Genomic DNA, 25101 nt, shown 5'->3' with positions numbered 1-25101 from the left:
GGGATGTTAGGAAACCTCTGAAACCATTTACTACAAGCTCCCCAACTCACACATTTGTCTCTTCAGTGATCTCAGGTTTTTGATAATCTCCAGGGGACAATCCTGCTTAATAATTACCATGTTCTATTTTCTCATAATGGGAAGGGTTCATCCAATATCACAGTTTAACCCTTTCTCTGCCATAGCTGAACTTTGTTAAACCTCAGGGTTACCCTCCAATAGAGTTTTTCATAAAATCTGACTTTTTAAAAATTATGAGTCATCTGACTGCCCACACTTTTCAAAGAGATTTCACACACATACTATCTAATTTGAATCTCACAAAATCCTTTGAGCGAGGCAGAGCTGGAATCATTATCTCCCTGTGACAGATGAACTGAGGCTTAGAGAACTTGAATGGTGTTCCCATGGCACAGAGTTGGTGAGTGGTTGAGCTGGGTCCACATTATCTTTTGGCTTCTAGTTGAATGTCTTAATGATTTATTTTGTACACATTCATGTGTTGATCACATCACCTTGCCTTTCAAATATTCCTCCCTTTCTTATTCTCTTCTGCATTGAAAAAGACAATATCATCAGCAACAAAAACAATACTTCTCCCCCATCACCCCTCCTCTCCTGCAAAAACCCCAAGCAAACCTCCAGCTCAACTCTTTTTCAGAGCAATGTTTTTTTAATGCTCATATGCTTTCTGTGAGCTGGGAGATAAGAGTTACCAATATTTCAGTTGCATTAATTGGGAAAAATGAGGGCCAGGGGAGATAAATCAGAATGCTAGTTATTGAGGTTGTAGCCTGTACAGACAGCAATATATTGAGCCTTAGAAAACGTGAGTCCTTGCCCTGCTATTGTGTCCATGTTCAAATCACTTAACCACTCTGAATAAAGAGAAGCACACCTTTCCACCGTCCTCTGCTTCTTGAGACAATCAGATAAAAGATGTGAAGAAATAAGAAAAATATACCTTAATCGTTTTCCTTCTCTTAAGAAAATAGACAAAATATCAAGGTAGCAATATCTTTTACCCATAATGAATTTGTATATACATATGTGTTTGTGCATAAGAGCAAGATTAAACATTTTTAAGGCAAATTTGGGACAGATTACTTTGGGCTGACATAGCACATTAATGGCTGGGTTCTGGCTTCACTGCTAGAAACAGAATTGTGGCTCAAGTGCCAGTAGTCACTTGGTTTGACTAACACCCTAGTTTCTCCTCTAAAAATTAGCTTGTTTCCTGCAGTGTTGGTCACATGGTGATTTGAGGCCATCAAAACCCAAAGGGACCAAGGGACTCTGTAGATACTTGACCAAGGACATTTCCTACAGCCTTGACAAAGTGGAGGGGATGTGGTATTTAGGATAATCCTGTTTGCTATTGCTGTACCCACATTATAGAGCTGGAATGCCTGGAAGTGGGCACATATTTGGGTCTAACCCAATTATATGTTTACTTATTTCTCTGCTTTGGCTGCTTGGACCTAGATCTATGAGTGAAGTTAATAGCTCTCAACCATAGCTTCATTCAGGGGTCTGTTTGACCATTTTTAACCCACAGAGAAACCTGAGAACAGGAAGCCCCCTAAGCCCTGGAAACCTTCCAGGACGTTCATGCTTCCAGGGTGGAAATGCTGATAAACACAGTCACGCACAGGCATGCACCATTAGGGTCTCTATACTCAATTTAGTGCTGAAGGAAGATGCCAAAGGGAGGAAGGATACATTAGTGGGTCCACCTAGGCTCTCTGAGTTGCTCTGCACTATGGATCAGCTTTACTTTCCTTGGTCTAAGTTTCAAACCCAGACATCCTATACCTATTCTAGAGCCTCCACTGGTGAGGCTAGTATTAAGGAAGGGGGTAAGGAGCCTTCTTGGGGAAAGTTTACAGAATACAATGGAGAAGTCATTCTTGATAAGAAAGGAGTATAACAGTTGATGGCGCTTCTAACAGCGAGATGACCAAGAACTACAGGACTCAACAAAAATAAACCTTGCAAATCTATCCTCCAACTTGGCATGCCCATTCTGGGCTGAGGGCCAAATCTTTCCCCAAGCATTGGGTATAAGACCAGAGTGTATGTTGCAAGAAGCCTCACACACTCTAGTGGGATTGCCCTTCTCTTTTGCCTTTGGTGGGGATGAACACAGTCTCCTTTTAGATTCTCAAGTTCCTAAAAGGGACCCTAAGTCATCTTGACCTTCCTTTTGCCTCCCCATCCCAGTCTACCTAGCAAGAAGGGTCCTCCAGGAGGGGCAGTACACATGTTCCCTTAGTTTAAGGGAATTCATTCATTTCCCTTTCAGTTTCTTCATAGTGATGTTTCCCTAGAGTCAAAAACAACCCACTCACCAGGCCGTACAGTTAGCTGAGTTCCTTTTCCAAAGTACAGCTTCCCTAAGGTTGAGCCTCTATCGACACAGTGCTGGCCCCCTTTACATGAACCTGGTGCTGATGTTCCCCAACCACTGTCTCTCCTGCCCTGGGGATAGGGTTGAAAATCCACCTCCATCCTCTTTAAATGGCTTTAAGTGTTTTTCTTGTGCAGCCAGCAGTCTTAGCTGGACAGTCAGTCCTCAGAGGCTCTCTCAGGGGACAAACCGTCTACGGTAACAATAGCCTTCCCACCTGCAGAGGCCCCTCCCGTCAGAAAGCAATTACACGTCCTTTTGAGAGGGTTGAAATTGGAAGGAACTTTGCTTCCCTGGCCCTATTTCCCAGTATAAAAGACTGCTCACTTACTTGGATTGACATTATGTTTGGATCCCTTTCCAAAGCTGAACTCGTGAAAACTTTGATAGACTAGATCTGCCCTCTGCAAAATCACCTCATTTCCCTCATTCAACCTCTGGTCCTCCTGCCAGGCATTTCTCTTTTCTCCTTTTTCTTTTTCCCTTCCGGATACCCCCTTTTATTTTCCCATTTACTGCACTGGGAAATCATGCCCCACCATCTTCTAGGCTTAAAAAATCCCAAATAGCCTTTAGCTCATGAATAATTTGGTGACCGATTTCTTCAGCTATCAAAATAATAAAAATAGAGGGAACAGGCCTGGGCTCTCACCTTTTCATCCTCTAGGCTTGAATCCTGGGATGTTAGCACTTACGAGTTGAAAGGGAGCACAGAGGTGATTCAGCCCATAGCTAAAATGGTATAGACATCCCTTCTCTAACATCCAGTGCTTACTAGCCTTAAGGACCCAGAGTGAGGATCTCCAAGGAAGAAGAGCTCTGCACTTCCCAAGCAGCCTTTCCACGGCAGGGCAGTTCTCCTAGTTCAAAAAGATTCCACCAGAGGCTGAGATACATCTCCTTGCAACCACCGGTTTTGTTTTTGCCTTCTGTACTAACCCCTTCCTCGTCTACATGGCAGTTCTTCAAATATTTGAAAAGAATTATATCTCATCTTAATAGAGTACAGTGACATCCTCTCTCACTCTTTCTTCAGGGACCTGAGACCATTTCAGATAGTTAGCTTGATTTTAAGCTGACCATGAAGCCCTTGCCCTCAACAAATTTATCATGGTGAAGGTGTACCTGATGGGGAGAGACATTTCTGGGGTCGAAGAGGAGGTGAGGGAGACGAGTGAAGTAGAAATCTTAGGATCCTAATGCAAACTGGGAAAGCTTTTTGGGAACATAGCTACTGACTATTGAGTTTCCCAGGTGAAACTGCCCATAACCGTAGCCACCATTTTATTTAAAAATGATTCTGACCCTTTCCTTCTTACTTACTTGCTCTTACAGTTACTGTGGTTCCTGTTCCAAAAACGTAGTTGTAGCCACTAGTGCCACAGTGCTAGGTCTACCTACACTAACCTCATCAAGACTGTGGGCTGAGGCAGGCAGGCTGCCTCCGGGCCTAGCTTTACGCCCCTGTGCAAGAAGCCCTTGGTAACTATTCTAACCTCTTGCTTTGGCTTTTACTTTCACAGAGTTTCCTCATTTGTGAAGAAAGCAGGGGATGCTAATATCCATCCTGGGGGATTGTTCAGAAGGCAATATGAGTTCAAGTAGGAGACACACTTAATACAGTACTTTGTACAGCACACAGCAAGCATTCAGTAAGAGTTCGTTAGGAAGATCAAGATTAATTCTTTTCATCTTAGAAGATGCATATAATTTTAGTTTGTCACATCTTCTGTCTGAAACCTGGAACGTTCATAGGTACTTTAAATTATATCCTAAGGCTCCTTTGTCAACTAGTAAAAAATTGCCAGCAGTTAAACTTTGGGAATTTTTCATATATAGGATGCCATCCCAAGAGTAGGGTCGGCAGTTTCATAATGTTTACTGAATCATAGGACTTGCTTACTATGTTTTATATCTGTTTAAGAGACATATGAACAAGGAATGATAAATTGTTATGGGGGGGCGAACCCAAAACACAAAATAAAAGAACTCAAAACAAATACAAACTGGTAAGAGGAATTTAGGATAATATGTTGGTTACTTTCACTTATAGACAATTATAACTTACTTGGCTTTACGCTGAGCTTGGTTCCAGATCCAAAGTAAAATATGTTAGAGTTGTACACCGTGTTTACTATCATTACAAAAAGTCTGGGACTTCCTAAAAGGGAGGTGGTTAAACAGAGGAGACCAACCAAGGTAGGTCAAGCCTCACTCAACCCCACCAGCTTCTTGCTATTTTCCTAGAAAATTCAAGAACCAAAGTGAGGAATGAGCCAAGAAGACACATTCATTATCAGAGACAGGCAAGATAAGGGCAACTGATTTTCTCCAGTGGTTTTATCGATTTCTTTTCTTTAGTTTTCTGCTTGGGTTCATTCTTATGTCTTCTGTGCTCCATACACACAATATTTGCAACAAGGACACTGCCAGTAAATGCTTTTTACCTTTTTCTTTTCCTAATTATAAGTGAAAATTCTCAGGTGGACTGGACTGTGAGAAAAATCCTTACTCTCTGCTTTTAGTTCCAGGGCTATCTGGAAGCTTCTCTCCCTGGGTCTGTACCTGGATCTATGTGCTTGACAACTTGAGCTGGGCTACTTTTAATGATATCTTAAACCACACCAGCTGGTTTGCTGTAGTCTGTATGTATCATCCACCAAGATCCCTGTGTCCTATCTGTCAGAGTACCTACATTACATAACCAAATGTACTTTAACATCCACATCGACACTCTCCTTCCAGCCCCCACAATGAAACCGTACATTTTGGCTTTTGTGTGTGTGTGTGTGTGTGTGTGTGTGTGTGTGTATGCTTTCTGCCTGCATGTTCTCTTTAGCAAAGAAGAAGAAAAGAGGCCTCAGTGCTGGCTGTCATTTGCAAGTCTAGATGAAACATTATTTATGAGCAAAATATTTTGCTGACAATAAGAACAGAAAGGGAAGCTCAGTGCCAACAGTTAGACGCCCACACAGTTTGGATTTAAACAAATCTCAACAAATGAACACAGTTATGAGAAATAAAATAGAGGTGACTTCAGTCTAAGCCAAGTAATTATAATACTTAGGCAGTTTTGGAGGACAAGGGGTTTACTTGTTCTCACTTGTAGAAATGATAAGCAGTGTGTTACGGGAATGCTTTGCTGGAAGGGCACCAGAGAGCTATAGAAAGAGAGCTTCATTTAAATATCTTAAATAGGCACGTTTGTGTTTAGCAGTAGAAGTAAGCTAGAATAGGCTAGAAATATGGCTGGCTAACTAGACTTGGTTTAAGATAGTTAGTTCCTGGTAAAACCATCTTGTAGCATTCGGTCTGGCTCAAATGGAAATGTTATGAGACACAGAGACTCCCTTTATGGAATCTGTTCCTATTATTCAGCATTCTTCTAGGTTAGGATAGCTTCTTCTCCACTCATTTTTCATCAACTCCCCTTCCAAACTTAGCAAAAAGCCTTCTCTTTCTCTTTGGTCTTTGATAAATACTTCTCTTCTTACATTACCCTTTTGGGCATGTGCTGTTGGTGTCTCTCCACCAGCCTCAACCCCAGGCCCATTAACTTACATGTATGTACAGTAGACATTAATAGATTAATAGATCAGTGCAAATAGAATTTGATTGTGGAGGCCTACCAGGTACAACAGTCAACTGGGTCCCAGATCCAAAGGTCAGTTGCCAGCCTGAACCTGAAGAAACACTGTGATATGCCCAACAACAAAAACCAGATCAAAAGGCTAGGCTGGCAGTGCAAAGAGTTGGCAATTACTTTATGGGTTAGGCCTCACATCATTGCCATACTATTGTCTGTCTACAAATCATAAATAAACCTGTCTTTATAATCTCCCTTTCTTTTAGGGAATCTTTGCTTTCCACTCTCTACTACAGAGTTCTAAGTGTCAAACATAAGCTTTCAACATATATGTAGAGTGAGTGCTCTCTGATTTCAGATGTTAAACCAGGGTTCACATCTTTTCATCTAAGAAGACTCACAAAGCCCAGGACAGAGACAATTTCTCCTCCACTCTGGGCATCACTGGGTTGTGCAACTAGGGAACTGCTCAAATCCTTGCGTCCTCCTTAGACTCAGTCTACAGGATCTAAATGAGGTACGGAGCTGCAATTATCTGGTTAGTTTGGCTGCTAGTTTGATATTGCTAAAATAATTTTACAATGATTAAATTATCAGGGGAAATTTCTAGTTTTCCACTTTACTTTTGGATCATTTCTTTTCTCCTGGCTAAAGTGGGACCTATATTGATCTAGCTGCCAAAAGTCTTCAAAAATGGGACAAAAATAAATTTTAATATTTTCTAAAGTAGTGAGGATGGCACGAAAGGGTCGTGCCCAGGAGGGATCAGATACAGATTGTCACATTCGAGGGAACAAATGAGATCCACCTCCAGAAGGTAACTTCCCTGAGGGCAATATCACATTGAGTTTGTTCCCTAATGGGTCCCTGGTCTGAGCATCAAGCCTGGCAGAGAGTAGATGAACAAAAATATTTGTCAGATGAGTCCTGTGGACTCCTCAAACATCAGGCCAGGTAAATTAATGGTTGAGACAAGCTCAGAAAACTGGAGATTTAAGTTTTAGTTCCAGCTCAGGCACAGATAGGCTGTAAGACCATCATAAATTACCTGGTAAATTAGCTGGTAAATGAAGCCATGAGATCATGATCAGTCTCTTCCCCAGGCCTTAGTTCCATCATAAATGGAGACAATCAAAAGGGATGATTTTAAGGGTTCTTTCTGCTCCATGAGGCTATGTCATACAAATTTTTGGCCTAAAGTTTCAGAAACAAGAAGGATCCCCTTGTACTTATGAGTAAACTTTTTTTTTAAGTGATTTTCAGGGGCGCCTGGGTGGCTCAGTCAGTTAAGCTTCTGACTCTTGATTTCAGCTCAGGTCATGATCTCACGGTTTGTGGAACCCTGAGTCAGTTTCTGCACTGACAGCATGGAGCCTGCTTGGGGTTCTCTCTCTTCCTCTCTCTCTCTCTGCCCCTGCCTTGTTCTTGCTCTCGCTCTCTCAAAATAAATAAATAAACATTAAAAAAAAAAGGTGATTTTCAGACTCTGGGAGAGGCTAGTCACAGTTATTTTGGTCAATGATAATTACTTGCAAGTTTCCTTCCATAAATGGACATAATCTTACTTAGCTGAAAAGAATGGTGCCTTAGAGGCTTGTTAAAGAATTAGAAATCTTGTCACTGATGACTGTACAAATCCAGGGCTACAGGGCCTAGCCAGTACCCCAAGAATCAGTCACACCCCTTTACTCTCACCACATATATTCTGGGAGAAATACCCAGGGCTCCCCTACATGCCCATTTCACACCAAGACATCAGGTCCTAGCCAGGGGTACTTTTGTCCTCCTTCTATTTGATGCTCATTCACCCTTTCTAAACATTCTTCGTATAGTGTATAATTGGGGCTAAATCAGCTCCTAATCCACAGACATTCCTTAATCCAGGGGTACACTTTTATACTTACTGGGCTTCACAGATAACTCAGTGCCTTGTCCGAAGATAAGCTTTCCTCCCTGGTTATAATTCACACTGTGTTACATATCCTGTCAAAAACACATCCAATCTTCCTGAACACATTTCTAATCCTCTCCCTCCAAACCCACAGCAGATCTCTTCTCACACCATAGCATGAATTGTGGCTATACTTATTGTAACTTTTTTTTCTTATAAGGGGAATAAAGTACTTACACAGGAGACTGATAGAGAATAATGAGAATTCCTATTTATCCGAAAATGTTTCTATCCAAACGGATTTCTCGTGTTTGCCTAATGGCTCTGGGTATTGCTGCTCAGGGAAATGGCTTCCTTTCAAATATGTTTCTTGTGGTCTCAGCTAGAAATACTTGGCACACAGGGGTTAAAAAATTAAGGGCAGGTGAGACTCTGGGGAATCAGGCGTACCCGCAGTGACCACAACCTGGGTCCCTGCTCCAAAATTCAATTTCCACCAGCCATCAGTTGTCACACTGGTGACAAACACTTCTACAAAATGGCTTCCCCCGAGAAGACAGCTGGTAAATGAAGACAAACTGCTCATGGGGAAACAATCTTGCTACAAAATGAGGTAACTGCATGATATGAGATATAAGCTTTTCCCTCCCTTCTCTTCTAATTTCTCTTCTTTCAAGATGCCAAGGATGATGTGTGCCAAGAGCTGTACTTCCCAGGCAGCAGGGCCAGAGAGCGGCACCTCTGGGGTTAACAAAGCCTCGGCCCTCGCTCTAGACTCTTTAGTGACCCCAGTCCTCGGTACCACTGGAGTGCAGGTGACAACTGATCACCACTGCTACTCTCACCTTTAAATTATCTGGTGATTTGAATTCATGAGTCTCCTAGAAAAGCAGTTGTAGGATGTCTGAGCTTGGAGCCTCTTGGAACTATATCCGTCACTGGCATCTACTAGCCTCGGTTTGAAAGTTTACAAAATAGGGATAACTCTACTGAAATCTTTGAGGAAGATTTGCCATCAGATGAGGTTACTTATTGGAAGTTTGAGAGAGCAGGCAGACCCCAGGCCTGGATTCCTGGTGGGGTCCTGCTGGGTTTCTTCCCCTCTACCCCTCCCAGATCTCCTTCAAGGATGAGAGGCTGAGGAAGATGACTGACCCTTGGTCTGCTCAACCCCTTTAATATTCTTCTGACTCAAGGAGGCCCCCCATAGAAAAGAGATCAGGTCTTCCCTTTGGAGATAATAGTATTCAGTGCACAATTCAAATTACATGCCACTTACTTGGCTTGACAAGCAGTCTTGTCCCCTTCCCAAAGATAAAGAAGCCTTGTCCTTGTACACAGTGATTAGCTCAGCATCAAAAACCTGCCAACTCAGCGTTCCCCCACACCGAGCCCTCCTGAGGAGGGAAACCTCCAGTGCACTTGCTTGGGTGTCATTCACACACACCTATGATTTTCCTCCCTGAATAAGCGATCCCTACCCCTCATTATCCCTTTCTACCTCCCTCTCCATCCCTGCACCTGAGGTCAAGATGGACCCAGGCCTCGAGACGCTCGGGCTCATTCCATCTCATCTCCCTCCCATCTAGTGGTACTTACAGGGCAGCACAGACAAGCTGGTTCCCTGACCGAAGATCAAACCCTGGCCATAGTTATTCCCACAGTGCCTCTGGGCTCTGCAAAAACCCCCTAGAGCTCCCCTGACTTCATCTCAACAGCCCAAGTGACCCAGGACCCAGAACCTGTGTTTCTAGCTTTAGGATGAAAAAGCCAACCTGTTTGTCCTGTCCAGTCCCGGGAACAAGGGGGGGTTTGGGACACGCCGAGCAAAGGTTCCAAAACCTAACCCAACAACCCTGGCGTCCTGAAGGGTGCAGCTCTGCGTTAATGAGCCAGAGTTTTTTTTTCCACAGAGAGAGACTCCAGGGTCTGGAAGAGGCTTTAAGAGGTTCTCTCATTTCTCCTCCTGCCTCAAGGCAGAGTTGTACTTCAATCACCCCTTATAGGAGGGTGTCTATCTCCTTTCAGAAACTCTCTAGAGAAAGTGCTCTGGCAACTACTCCTGACAGCTCATTTTCACTGTTCAAAAACCTATTAGGAAGGTTTTACCACTAAGCTCGCTCCCTTCTTCTTGCAGTCTTAGCTGCGTCCTATGGGCTGCATCCTGATGGGGCTGGAGAACACAGCCCCTCCAGCTCTTGTCCAGAGCCTCCGTTCCCAGACTGACATATGGGAGGCAATTCCACTTGCCCTTTAACCTCTTTTCTTCCATAGGCACTGCCCCTGTTTGCCTCTACAGAGACTTTACTGATCCTCAATCTCTGGGTCTGAGAGTTTCATTCAGGGGCTATTTTCAGGCACCATATTTCACCATGAGCTTCACCACCCAGAGGAGCAGAAGGACAGTTTGGGGGACCAGTTGCTCTTTTCTGTGAAGCTTCCAGCCTCTCTCTGTCCCTGTCCCTCCATAGGGGAAGCCTGTGTCTTGGGGCATTCTGGAGGTAGTCACACTGGGGTCAGCGTGGTGGGAGGCTGTGTAAGGTTTCAGCTACTGTGAGTGCATCCCTCTGAGTGGCCTTAGGAGCTCCAACCACGCAGCTCTCTGCAGATACCTCTCCCTTGCCTCTGACACTTGGATGATTTTGTATTTAAATGAGCAAGAATTCTTTCTATTTCCGCTTAGATACTTTCAAATCCCAGGTGAAGAATTTCATAGAGCAGGCTGACATTCTCCACCCTCCCCCCACCAATGCCGGCTCTTCTCCTGATGCATGACAGAGTCTTGACAGAAGAGCCCGAGGGGCAAAACAAAAGTTCCACTGTGTGTTGGGGATGATGTTTATCATTATTATTAATAGCTAGGGTTTAATGAGCTCCTTTTATGTTTTGGGCACTATGCTAAATACTTTAGCTATGTCATTTTATCTGATCCTTACAGTAACTCAACAGAGTGGGTATTTGTTTTTATCCTTATTTTATGGATGGGGAAATTGAGGCTCAGAGAAGTTAGGTAGTTTGCCCAAGGTCACACAGCTGAGCAAAGTCTTGGAGCCAGGACTTGAATTTAGGTTTTTCTATCTCTAAAGTTCATTCTATGTCACCTAATCCATAAACACTTGTGTTTAAAATGTCCCAAGGGAACAATGGCATCTCAGGGATGCTGCAGAAGTAGACTCAGTGCTGAGTCTCACTTTCTACAACAGAAATTTTGTTCCCAGATGAGATGCCCAAAGTTCTAATGGTTCTTTTTAGAGATTTAAACTGCAGTGGCAGGTGGTGTGGTGGTGGGTGGGGTGGTCAAAAAAATGCTTTCTGACAGCAAACATTGCTAAATTTCAGAATTGATTACAGAGAGGCACTGAGGAATTTCCTGCCCTAGACCATCCCTGGAGGGCCAGGGAGCACACAGGGAAGCCTAGTTAGGGGTGGTATGGCATTGGGTCCCTCTGGGAGTCCTTCCTGACATTCTCATTGGCTCAGTGGTTGTTTATATCTCTATTTCTTTGAAAATGTTGTATATGCTCCTGAGAACCCCTCACTATGAGCCGTAGTAACAGATTGTGTGTGCATATGTGTGTGTGTGTGTGTGCGTGCGTGCGTGCGTGCGCGCGCGCGCATCTCATTTTAAAGCAGAGAAGGAAACCAACTCTCTTTGGCCTGGGGAAAGAACATTAATAAAGAGCCCAAGCAGATGCACAGGATTAAAGTATTTTTCAAACTAATGATTTGATTGATTGCCCCTTAAGGCCCAGCCAAAGAAGAATACAACTTACTTGGCTTCACAGTGAGCGTGGTCCCGTCCCCAAAGGTTAATTTGCCTGCGTTGGTGTTACACAGTGTTCAGTGCTATTGCAATAACCTTGACTGGGGCCTCTAGGAAGACAGGTGGAGGTGGAGGAGGCAAGCAGGAAAACAAAATCTAAAATGACTGCCCATGGCCAAAACAATCTTCTTGTAATTAGGTTAGAACGTGGGATGAATACTAATAACTAGCAACTTCCCAGCCCGATTGTATTTGCCGTAATCTTCCTTGAAAGAATGGGCCTTGGCGGGAGCACCTCTCGGGAAATTCACTCAAAGTGGCTACTGCTAGTCTCCTGGGATCCCGTCTTGTTTGTTATTCCTGCAGGCCTTTTGTCTATTTTCATCCAATTCCTGCCTTTTTTCTCCCTACTTTCCGTGGACCTTCCTTCTCATGGAGGTTCACATATTTTCTCAGGGAGAGACTCCACGGATAGTAAAAGCTAAAGCACAATGCTGTAGGGAATATACGCATTAATAACTTTGTTTTCCAGCTGGTATCACGAATCACCAACACAAACCAAGCAAAAAAAACACCACCTGTGTTTTGACAGCTTCTGCGTGATGGAAGACAGGCTTCTTGGGAAGAATAATTAGCCAGAAAGAAGAACTTACTTGGTGTGACCATGAGCTTGGTGCCTTTCCCGAATGTGAGTTGGTAACTCCCAACCCTAGAGTCTACCCAGAGTTTCCTTTCTTTGCAAAATCCCTGCAGATGCTGAGAAAATGAAACCACTCACAGCACAAGGAGCAGTGCTGACAGAAGCTCAGACTGTCACAGTAACCAGAAGACAGGCAGAAGAGCTGTGACAGAGGCTGGCCATGGGGTGGACCATCCCTTGGAGTCCTAGAGACATGGCTGGCTTTCAGAGGCCATCCAGTTCATCCTCCCATCTTCTGCCAAGGTGTTCTCTGACCAAAGACCTATCCAGTCTTTAAGAGCTCCTGGGAAGGTGGTTCTCCTTTGCCAACAGCTTTTGCATTCAAGAAACTGTGCCTTTTCTAATTGAAATCTGCAAACTGCAGCCCGAGTTCTTTGTGTCTCTAGCCTCCCTCCTTGAAGGAAATTTCGCGTCAACAGACTCCAAACAGAAACTCATCACGACGTACCACACTAGTCCCAGTGGTTGTTTCTGGGCAGCAAACTGATACTGAAGGAAATGGGTCAAGGTGAATATTGGCTTTATCTGTAATTTGAATTGTTTTTACCATGAGACATCTTCATGTATTTCTTAGACAAATTTAAAATTAATAACAACATTAAATATTTTAAATGGCTCTTGGATCTCACACAAGCCTTCCTATGTGCCTCAGGCCAAGGAGTCTCCACTTTTCTTTCCTAAGGTTTTGGTCTCCTGGGATCAGAGGAGGGAACTGGGCCAGGATGTGTGGTCAGAGCAAGCCGGAGGCACTGAGGCTGGGCTGCACTATATGCCCATGATTGTCTGCTGGGCTTTTGAATCCTGCCATTGTAACCTGTTTAACTTCCTGCTCAGAACTAGCTTCCCAGCTCTTAACAGACCTTTGTTTGGGGGCAAAGCATTCCTGGGAACATTGAAAAATCATTAAGGGAAGAAGCCATGCAGATCAAAATTAGAGATAGCCAGGGACACTTACTTGCAATCACAGAAAGTCTTGTGCCCTTTCCAAAGATAAGCCTGTTTCCTGAATCCCCACAGTGATTGCCTCTATAACAAAAACTCTGAATGTCTGGCCCAAGTTTTTTGGGATGTTTCCTCTTGTTAATCTTTTTCCCAGATAAAAATCTTCCCACTTAACAATAGTTTTTGTTTTCCCTTGCTTGTCTTTGCCTCCTTCTCCCTGATCCTCTACAAAATGTGGTGTAATTAAGATGCCTCTAGCTTTGACCGTCTCCTGTCTGTAAGACTTTCTGTACATGGAGCTGTGGCCCAAGAATGCATTTCTGAACCACCTGCAAACTTCCATTTTATTGTTAGCCTGTGAAAAATATTCTGAAGGAAACTCCTATCTCTGGCCTCATAGTGAACTCTTTGCTGTGCTAGAACTCAAAAGGAGTGCCTCCTTTTCCTACATGAAGGAAAGGATTTGGAAAATGGCACACAGGGAGAAGGCTTGACACAAGATGTTGCACTTGGCTGACATACCATCTTTGTTGCCTCTGGCATTTAAATAGGTCTTTACAAAGTTATCTCCCACCCATCCCTGGAACAAGGGAAATGAGAAGGCATGGGGCATCAGAGCCAGGAATCTTAGCAGAGGCCAAATGGGAAAAAGTGGGTCTTTTATGAACAAGTGGAAGGAGACGGTCATAGGTAGGCTGTGGTTACTTCCAAAACCACTTAGGTTGGAGCCAGAAATCACACTGGGTTTAGCAGTGTGTTCAAATAAAGTCCACTGGGGACAAGCCTGGGGGGAGACCTGAAGATAGACTCTGGGCAAAGTTTCACAATTTTGTACTCTTGATAATATATAAACAATGAAAAAGATAATTGATAGGTAAGCAGCAAAACACTGACAGCAACTTTCCCAGCCCTAGAGAAGAAAGAATTGGCACTTGGCTGAGCTGTGGAAGGACCAAGGACTGAGTCTCTGTGAGAGCAGAAGGGCCCAGGACCTAGACGTTCCCTACATGTCTTAGAGCCTGAGAAACTTTTCGTGCCTGACACCAAACAACTTTGAACTCTGTGAGATTTAATATCAGAAAATTACAAGAGTAGCACTTACTGAGGAGAACATGAAGTTGAGTCCCCTTTCCAAAGATGATTTTTTCAGAATTTGTTCACACTGTGATTGGGGCCACAACAAAAACTCTTGGTGACACTTTTCAGGAAAGCACCCCTTAATGGATATTTCATCTTCCTGGGACTTAACAGATCCCCACACTATCTCCTCCTACTGTAATGAACAGGCTTCATTATCTCTTCAGCCATCTTTCTCTGTATCTCCTGGTCATTTTGCCGGAATTTTATGCTGCTCATTGCAAATGTGCAGAGAGGAAATTGGATGACCTCATTTAACACTGAGGGCAAATTACCAAAGCAACCAATTCAGCAGAGTCCTTTGCGATATCAAACACAATTCTATTATGGCAGTCAAAAAAATGTCTGGGCAACAGCCATGGGGCTAGAAATTCACCCTTCAGAGCCCAAAGAAAGATGGGGGCAGGTCGGGGCCATGTCAGCCACACATCTGATTTTCCACCTGAGTATAGAACTGCATTACAGAGCCCTCCCCTCACCCTTGGCTGTTAGAGTGGCCATGTCACAAAACCCTGAAGATACGTCACCTTAGGTCAAGCACAGGTTTGCTGCACTCACTAGAGCCCTGAGCCAGCCGGAAGTAGTGGGGATCATTCATTTTGGCCCAGAGGGATCCTAATCTCTTGGGAAATGTTCTCCTTTCACTGTCCACAGATACAGTCTCTCAGCACTAAGAGATGGACACCTAGTGCCATTACCACCAGCCCTGATGGGGTCCTTGTTTGACTCATAAAGAACCAAGCCCCACTGTCTCCTCCTCATTGTCTACCTGACCCCCAAATGCTGTTTATTGCAGTCATTTAAAAAGATTAACATGGGTTGGTCATGTTTACTAGATTTAAACAAACTTATGGAGCAATGTAGCTTGTTTCCTGGTCTTTTGGCATTTCCCACAGCTAAACCATTCACAAATAGGCTATCCTATTTTAAAGCTCCTTAGGTTGGTCATTTCATAGTCTCAATTATAACCCAGTCAGTCAACTTGACAATACATGCCTCTTAATATGAACTTTTCGACTGACATTTGGACGGGCCCTGTTGTCTCCAAAATGGTGCTGTGGAGGAACTAACACCTTGGGTGCAACCCCCAGGAATGCTAGCCTCCTGAATTCCTTATTTCCATCCTTCCCAGTGGGGTATGTGTAAAGTTTTTACTCCCTACGGAGGAATTGATTGTTAAACAAAAATCTAGCCATCACACCTGCCATTTTATTTTAGTCTGAATTTCCTTTCAGGTGTTTATAAAGCCATCTGGGACCATCAATTTATCTCTGAATTGTTTTAATCCCCCATTGCATTTGAATAGTAGAGCTATGTTTTTAGCGAAATTTGACACGTATGGGACTAGATGTGGACATTTGTCAAAACAGGAAACTTTGTGGGTTTCGTACTGGATCTATTAAAATAAATACATATGCAGGCATGAGAGACAAAGAAGGTACCTTATACATATTAGTAGAATTTAAAATGAGATGGATTCTCATTTTTAATAGAACGAAAGACAAGTTTGTTTGGTGGGCAAGATCACAGCAAACACACAAATCATTGCAGAACGTAGTTTAAGAACCACTGTGGCTGTAAATAACTCAGGGCCCCAATTTCTCTTCGGAAGAAGGAGAGCTAAGCTACCACATTAAAGGCAATTTGGGGAGGTCTCATTTTGCATCTATTTGTCGTTATTGCTCTATTCTCAACAATCATGAATGTTTCATGCATTTGCAAAAGTCATCTTTCAAAAGGTACATTTGTCTACATATTAAATTAAATCTTCACTAACTTCACAGGATTTATTTGTTTGGTCAAATATAAATAGAACATGGCCACTTACTGGGCTTTACCACCAGCTGGGTTCCAGCTCCAAAGAAGAGTCTGTCATTGTTATTCCCACAGCATTTCCTCCCTTTACTGAATCCCCTAGTAAAACCCCACCAGACACATGGTGTGGTGGTGAGGGGGCAGTTGGACTCCCTGTGATTTTTTTTTTCCTGTGTCTCTGGAAATTGGCCTTTTAGGGTAGGAAGAAAAAAATTGGTTGTGTTACATAAAGCAAAACATTTTTATTTTAAAAGACCAAACTTATGAGCTTTTCAGAACGTTTTGCATTTGTAAGTTTAACTCTGCCAAAGCTGAATCAGATAATTTGTCAACTCTTGCTCTCAAATGTGTGAGCTCAGCCTTAGATGCACAGGTCTGCAGGGATGATGCAGTCCTATTCTACAGGGATGTTTCCCAGCAACAGAGACATCTAAACTCACATCCAGACTCCCCCCAAACTCTGCAGTCCTGTCCCCTATTCATTGGTCAAGTTATTTCAAAGCTTTCTTCCTGTGTAATAGTGTCTATGTGGTAGCCAAAGAAAATATTTCACCAGGGAGGAGTAATAAAACGTAAACAGTCCTATCATTTCCCAAAGAAGTTCCACCGTGAACTCATGATATCTTAGACAGACAAGGGCAGGGAGTTAGGATGCACCATCTCCTGCACATTTAGAAAGTCAAGTCCTGAAACAAATGGAAGAAGTGAACATTTTTGTTATAAGAATGGTTGTATCCTAAAGGCAGGCATAAGAACTCACAAGAGCCCCATTATCACAAAGCTGAGCATTGGTTGGGTGGTAATATACATCAGGTATTGAAGAAAAGACATAGGGTGAGCCTCTAAGACAGTGGTACCAGGTCTTGGTTAAAAGTAGAGCTTGAGTGTCAGAATTGTACACTCTGAGAGAGGAGACTCGATCTCATCTCTGACATGACTGTGACTTGCTGATTCTTCAGATTTGGAGAGAAAGAATTCAAACCTGAATTTTTGACCCCTCAGCCTGGGAGCAGTAGGTGTCCAGAATGAACCAAAAGGACTCATTGTAGGGGAAAATGAAAGGGGAGACAAATGCAGGAAAGACAGGAAGGTGCTACAAGGGTCACAGTTTTAAAACTGAGTTAACCTACTCTAAGCGTCCTCTCTGTCCTCCTCCAGCTCTGGGTCAGTTCCGCCTGACTTCTTAGCAATCTCCCCCCTGTAGCTCTGCAGTCTTGTTTGGAAGAACAAGACAAAGAAGAGATGGCTGGTAGGAGAAGGTGCTTGGACCAGCTGACACACAATTGTACAAACAGGTTAGCAGAGGCTGTCTCTCCCCAGGTAAAGGTACGACCAGAACAGATATGTGGCCTGGAAATTGAATTCACGGAGCAGAAAGCCTGCAGCATTTAGATAGGAACAACATTGCCACAGAAGTTTTTCTTCCTAGGATTTATCTCAACCTTCGTACTCTTTCCCCTTCTCGGCTGTAGCATGGTAGGAAAGGGATGACCGTGGGGGTACCAGGGCAGCCCTGGCCCTCCTTCTCACCAGAGTGGCCATTACTGGCCACTTGTCATGGACACAGAACCCCACTACTCACGCACTTGGCTTCACAGAAAGTGCAGTTCCGGTGCCAAAGATGAGCTTGTTTCCAGCACCCCCATAATTCACACAGCCCTTCAGAGCCTTACAATAACCCGCAGGAAGGGGCATGGTAGGATGGGGTGAGGATGGGCCTAGTCTTTCTAGGCTAAGCACGTCTCTGTCCCACCACTGCAAAGGCCAACTTGCCAGGTATCCCTTCAGCCTCCATATTTCCTTGACCTGCCCCGATACTGCCTGTTAAGTTCCATCCTTGTGGGACTTGCACTAAGGCCCAGAACCCGAGGTGATGCACCAGCAAGTGACTGGAAGTTTTGCAGGCATCCAAAGACGGGAGCCAGAGGCAGTGATGTGGGGAAAGCTGCAGACACCCAAGACAGGAGCCAGAGGTAATGATGTGGGGAAAGCTGCAGACACACTACTTTTCACCCATTGGTCTTTGACTGTGGACCTTTCTCTTTTCTTTGAATTTGCTTTTCCAGTGGAATGAAGCCGGTTCTATCCTTGGGAAAGAAGTCTAACTGTATCTGGGGGAATTAGATACTCCCCAACAAGTCAGCTCTGCTCTCGTACAGGGCTAGTTAAGTATTATTCATTCTGGAAGCAACTAGACCAAACAAGAGAGCTGGTGGCTGACATTTCCTCTCACTGGGAGTGAAAACCCCATTTGGGTTGAGTGCATTGTCTCCAGCAAGCCAGATTGTTCTTAAAAATATAATTTGCATGCTATGCTTCCTGTATTATTCAACTCATGTCTCCTCTCCCTTACAGGCACCTGAGACTTACCTGGCTTTATAATTAGCTTGGTCCCAGAGCCCCAGATCAACCGATAGTTGCTATCCACACAGACACAAAAACCTTAACAAAAACCTTCACTGTCCTTCCGGGGAGCCTATTAGAGATAAATCCCAGATAAAAAGTCCAGAGCAAAGCACATAAAACAATGTAGGAATATTGACTACTGAAGATTATTTGCTCATTTAATTATATTTGATTCCCTTGCCCATTACAGATTCTACACACAGATGGTGAAATTGAATGACTAAACATCCAAAGTCAATCTAGGTCTCTCTGCATATAAGAGAAGCATAATTCATAAAGTTTTCAGATCGGCGAAGTTGAACTTGCTTCGCCTTCCCCAATATTTTAAATAAAAATGCAAAAGAGAGGAACAGATCATTTGTCTGGAGTCGTAATGCATCTGATTCTCTAGCGTCTTATTTTCACTGCTGATAAGATTCTAGTCAGAACCGTGGCATTCACACATAGGTTAAGCCGATTTGGTTTACAGAGAGTTCTACCTGTGAGACCGGAGTCCCTAGGGACCCAGGCAGGTGGAGGCGCCGAGGACCCTACAGAGCACACTGTTAGGCGGCCTGCGGTACCGTGAGGAGGTACCAAAGCAAGTTGGCCATTTAATAGAAAACACCTTTTCAAAATCGCTGCTTGGTTTCCAGCACTTACTTGGAAACACTTGTAATCTGGTTCCAGCCCCAAAGAAGAATTTGCCACTGTTGGAGAACACTGTGATACCGAGGCCTACAAAAACCCCCGAGCCCAGGATGCAGCTGATAACTACCAGCTACAAAAACTTGGAGATCCATTTAAAACACAGTGCAGTGACACAGTCCATTTTTGTTTTGGTTAAATTTCAACCCCTGCACGTTCCCATGGCCTGTGCCTATTGTTTTCAATTCACAAAGATGACAGCTCAAAATAATTCACCCTAAGAAAACAGGGCGTCTCAAGCTCTAATCTCAGTTCTGGGTTTTTTTTGGTTTGACTTAAATTATTTAACTTGTCTGTGCTTTGGCTTTTCTGTCTGTGAAATATGTCTGATGATGTGTGACCCTGTTTATCTTATTAGAGCATGTTGAGAAGATAAAAGGGCTGGGGGTAGAGCAGTGGGTTCACGCCAGAGAAACGCATTTTGAATAATGTGGGGGAAATGGGCTTGTTCAAGCCAAGATATTACTAACAGGAACGGGGGTGGGGTGGGGTGGGGGGAATATGTTAGCCGAAGTTTATTGTCAAAATCACTAACGAAAAGCTTTCTTAGTAAAAACTGAGGGAGAATAGATCTGTCTCGTGTGTTTTTTCACAAGAAAGTTAGCAAACACGACCACTTAATGTGCCAGAAGGGAAAGGCGTGGAAAAGGTCAGCTGAATTCTGAGGCCTCACTGCCGGGGGGAGAGGGGGAGGGATAAGAAGAAATGACAGCCCCCACCTCCCCTCACCCTGTCCCCCCCCCCCCCCAGTGGTGAATGAGCATCGATTAGCTTGCCATGACATGCCAATTTCCCTTTGCTGTCGGTGGCATTAAATGAAATCAGTCAAAGTTATTTTTAAAACGAATTTCACCATCTTAATGGTCAAACTGGCAGTGTAGCTAGATCTGGAAGCTGTATACGCTCAGTACTCCCTGGGAAATAGGGGATAAAACAGAAGCCCTCGATATGATTTACAGACATACTCATGCACAGAGAGGAAAAAAGACACTTACGTGGTATGACCATCACTTGAGTGCCGGACCCAAAATGCAGCATATCCCCAAAGCCTGTCAGTCCACAGTGGCTGACGCTACTACAAAAAGCCTGCTGTGAAACGTCTCTTCAGAGACAATGTGTCTCGGGTCCCAAGGTGGAAGCTACAGTTTCCCAGATAGGAGAGGATTCAGACTCATGTACCATGAAAACCATGGTGTTCCTTACTCCACGCAGATCTTCCTCCAGGGGGTGTTCCTCATCCAGGGCCCCCTGTGCCAGCCTTGATGTAGGCGTTCGGTAGCCCATGGTGGCCACCTCCACCTCCATGGGGACTCTGCTGGGATCTGCCTTCAGGGAGGATTTCCTCAGGTGCCTGAGCCATTGAGGATCACCGAAGGAGCCAAGAAACTTCTCCGAAATACAACAGATGGGCTAAAGAGGCAGGCAGCAGTGTGTGGTGGGGTTGGTGCTGGGGTGGACATGGCTGCCAGGAATCAAAGGAGGGAGAAAGGAGCCAGTGATGGAAGGGACAGACCTGGAGTGGAAGGGTCTGAAAACCAAAGTAAGAAGGAGTAGACACACACCAACAGCTGATGTTGAAATCTGTCGTGCCCTGCTTTGTGGGAACACAAGAGTTCTAGGGGAAAGAAATGCTCCTGGCTCCGTCAGTTGCCCTGACCTATTTAGTACTGTTCTACCTCCTGTAACCACCTCTCACGTACGGCAGAGAAGACCCACACTACAAACGAAGATCGCCTCCTTTTCTCATTTCTGTATCACAGAGCAATCTGACCAAATGTTCTACACGAAAGGGCAGGAACAGCAGCCACAAAAAGATACTCAGAATCTGCGTCTCTCCTTCTAATTAGGCTGTCAATCTGTTTAGCTAATAAGTTGTATGAAGTGTCTTAATCTCTTCCAAGGAAAGGAGTCATATAAATGCAAACTAGCAGCAGCAATCAGTCAAATGGCTTGCTGGGTATCTTTCCTTTGTGTGAATAGAAGGAAAACTTTCTGTGTGGAGAGGAGACAGACTGGGGGAAAAACAAAACAGCATTTGTTTTTATTAGGCTGAGTCTATACAGCACAAAGTAAAACAGATCTGGCAATTATTTAGGTAATGTGACAGTCAATTCAAGCAATTTTGAGCGCAAAGAAGTTTTCTCAAGAAGTGCCTAAATATCTGGATCAGCTGCTGACATTAATCAAATTAACTGGACAATTGTGCTGTGTAGACACAAACTAATAAATGTGCCCTGAAACGGTTCTTCTGAAAGGGTTACATTTTATAAACTTAACATTAAAACTGGTCCAATATTTATATCCACCGTCTTCATTTTGGCACTGCAATTGACATTTCCTAATTTTTTTCTTTCAAAACATGTCTTACATTTAGAGCCAGGAAAGTAAGGGTGACCTTCTCCCTGGAGAGTCTTATCAAGTTAACACACGGAAGCTCATTTAGAAATTCATTAGGAGTCTGGGATGTGAGAGCTGGTCATTATAGATTAAGGGCTTTCTCTCAAGTGGTAAAGGACTTACAGGGAATAACGGTGAGTCTTGTTCCAGTCCCAAAGACAAGCTTGTTTGTTCCAGAATCAGCACAGTGTTTTTGCCCAGTACAAAAAGACTATACTCTGCTAAATTTCCTTCGTCTTCTTCCTCTATAACACTCACCAGGGGTATGCTGCACACATTTCGACTCCTATTTGGTGATAGCCTCTTAAAAATCATCCTGTGGAGGGGCTCCTGGGCGGCTCAGTTGGTTAAGCGTCCGACTCTTGGTTTCGGCTCAGGTCAAGATCCCACGGGTTGTGGGATTGAGTCCCGTGTCGGGCTCTGCACTGACAGCACAGAGCCTGCCTGGGATTCTCTCTCTCCCTCTCTCTGCCTCTCCCCCACCCATTCTCCCTCTCTCTTTCTCAAGATAAATAAACTTTAAAAACCAAAACCCCATCCTATGTAAAATGCTGTCTTCCATGTTTCTTGACAAAAAAAAAAAAAATCCAAGTCACCAACAGTTTCTCTTCTTTCCTCCCCATTTTTTCTGCATTTCAAATAAAAGCTTGCTATTTCCATGCTTGAAAGACAGTTTTCTCCCTGAATGACAGTTCTTGGAGAATTCTAGTAGCCATAGGGGCGGTTTCTACTCTAGTGTACTATTAGGAAAATCACTTTTACTTTCTGTGAGCCTCTCACATTGGATGTTTTTATTTCTCCAAGGTCAGCCAAATTTATATTCTATCAGTCTTAGCCTAGAATTTCCAGACCCAGATCACCTCCAGTCTTTCTGCCCTTTTTGCCTCTAGCTGAAACCAGATGGGTTAGAGAAGACCCTATTAGCCGGGATTTACACACATCCTACTAGCTTGTATAAAAGGAAAATAAAACCTAACAATCAAAGTCCTTGGTTAGAAATTGAGAAGATGGATAAGATGACCCTCAAAAGGAATGTAGTGGGCACTTGTGCCTCAGTCAGGAACATTCAGACCCACCTGGTTTTACTTGTAAACTTGTCCCCTGCCCAAAGATGAACTTTCCTCTGCTGCCAGAGCCACACTCCACTGCTGCACTTTACAAAAACTTTAGGATAGGATTTTTTCCTTTTCCTTCCTGCCAGCAACCTGATCTAGTAATAATAACTGATATTTGTTGAAGACTTACTATGTGCCAGCCACTAGGCAAAGCCCTTTATAGGTGTTAACTCTTTTAATCTGATAATTCAGTGAGGTAGGTAGTATTATTATCCCCATTTTACAGATGAGAAAAAGGAGGCATAAAGAGATTAGGTAACCTGCCGAAGGTCACATGTCCAGTAAATAGCAGAGTTAGGGTTTGCCCAGGCAGTTTGATTCCAAAATTCATGTTCTTAACCACTATGCTCTTAGCCATTTTTTCTATTTTGGGTTCTCCTTTGAAGTGTGTATGCCAGTAACATTGACAAAACAGTTAGCTCACTGACCCTAATAAATGTACCCTGAGCTGGTTCTGCTGAAAGGCTTACATTTCACAAACTGAACATTAAAACTGGTTCAGTATTTATACCCAGTCTCTTCATTTTGGCACCGCAATTGACATTTCCCATTTTTTTTTTTTTCTTGCAACGCATGTCTTACATTTAGAGCTGCAAAGGTAAGGTGACCTTCTCCCTGGAGAGTCTTATCAGGTTAACACACAGAAGCTTGTTTAGAAATTCATTAACCCCTATATCAAAGATGTCTTTCCTGAAGCCCCTTGGCTCCACTGTGAACTCCCCTTCTTCTCCCTGAGCGTTGCCAAGCCTGGAACTGTCCTGGGAGCTAGCCCCAGCCAAAGCCACAGCAAACACTACTGGGAACAAACACAGCCTGGTTATACAAAGCACAATTCCAAACAGGGTAGGTGGTCTCTAAGATGCTCTTGGAGATTCTTGGAGAGAAGAACTTCTTGGGGGAGGCCAGAATTAGGATGAAACCAATTCCTTTCCCGTTACTTCTAACAAATCCACTGTAAGGCTGTAAGCCAAGGAAGGCTGAGAGAAGGAGTAATTATATGGCAAATCTGAGTCATCCTGGGTTGTCCTTGGTGGGGAGGTGCTCTCCAAGGAGGTCACAGGGATGGCCCTGAGTCCTGGGAGTTCCCGGCAGTGCTTGACTTATCTTTGGCCTCAGGGGAACAGTATTTACAATGGCCCATGCGAAGTTGGCACAGTATGCATGGAGGAGGCCATGAAACATGATGCATATTCCCACCTTCTCCAACTTTCAGTGCTCCCTAACAGCCCTTTTTTGGAATGGGCCCACCTGTTTGCTCTATAAGAAAACAGTCAGGTACTCCAACTGCCTTCCTACCCTGCATTCCTGGATCCCTCTATCTTGTCATTTTGACTGAAGGAGATGCAAGGGCTCAGCTTGGGTGGAGGGAGAAAAACACCACCCGCAACTGCACATTTTAAACATTAGGGCTCAAAAGGGAGAGACGGTTTCTGAGATATTGCAAACTGCCCAGACAGGTTTGAGAGAGTTAATTTGAAGACTCACTTGGATTTACTGCCAGACTTGTCCCCAATCCCCAAATCAGCTTACGGTTGTTGCCAATATTACACAGTCATAGAAAGCCTTACAGAAACCGACCAGGCCAACGTGTACCAGGAACTCCCTTTCAATCCCCCAATCCAGGCAGCGTGCTCCTCCAGCTGGGACCCCAGCCAAAGAGGAAGTGGAGGGGACTACGTATTATTGTGGTCAATTCATAGCGTGGTTGGGACGGAAAGGCTCTTCTCGGATTAAACAGTGCATCCCTCCCCTCTAGACCAACCCACTCCCTGACCAAGAAGGAGTCGGGCAATCCTGACAAAGCCACTGGAGAAGGACTCTCCTGACTCCAGTGCTCACCCAGCCCTGCACCCAACACAGTCAGGACTTTCTCACCCAACGGTTAAGACAAAAAGCACAAGGAGTCTGTTACTCTCCAATCCATCTGTTCCTGTGCCCGGCCATCACACATGTGCCCATTTTCACATGTACCTATGGCATATGTATAATTATGTACCTATGGCACAGTATAATCATGAGGATTCATAATCAGAATTAACATAAAAAATAAAATTGGGTGGAGAAAACAGCCCCCAAATGAAGCTCAGTGCTACGGCTTCCTTTAGAAATTAGAGCACTCATTATGGATTCAGCAGAGATACTCACAGGATTTGACCATTAACCTTGTTCCCCCTCCAAATGTGAGCTTGCTGCCTGCATTATTATTCACACAGTGATCTTCAGCTCAGCAAAAACCTCCTAGAAACTGAACT

General features: G+C 44.0%; 1 long non-coding RNA gene and 1 gene segment (V, D, J or C); one reads left to right on the top strand and one right to left on the bottom strand.

Annotated features, from left to right (window-relative positions):
* LOC131517959 (T-cell receptor alpha chain constant-like) overlaps nt 1-25101 on the bottom strand; it is a 66760-nt gene that overhangs the window by 27098 nt on the left and 14561 nt on the right.
* On the top strand, nt 1353-12966 carry LOC131516928 (uncharacterized). Its single transcript, XR_009264291.1, has 2 exons — nt 1353-8500; nt 12183-12966. It is a non-coding gene; the product is annotated as an uncharacterized LOC131516928 (long non-coding RNA).

The sequence above is a fragment of the Neofelis nebulosa genome, chromosome 7, assembly GCF_028018385.1.
Source record: "Neofelis nebulosa isolate mNeoNeb1 chromosome 7, mNeoNeb1.pri, whole genome shotgun sequence".
Classification (NCBI taxonomy): domain Eukaryota; kingdom Metazoa; phylum Chordata; class Mammalia; order Carnivora; family Felidae; genus Neofelis; species Neofelis nebulosa.
Note: the sequence above shows the minus strand (reverse complement) of the source record. Positions and strands in the feature narration are given on the sequence as shown.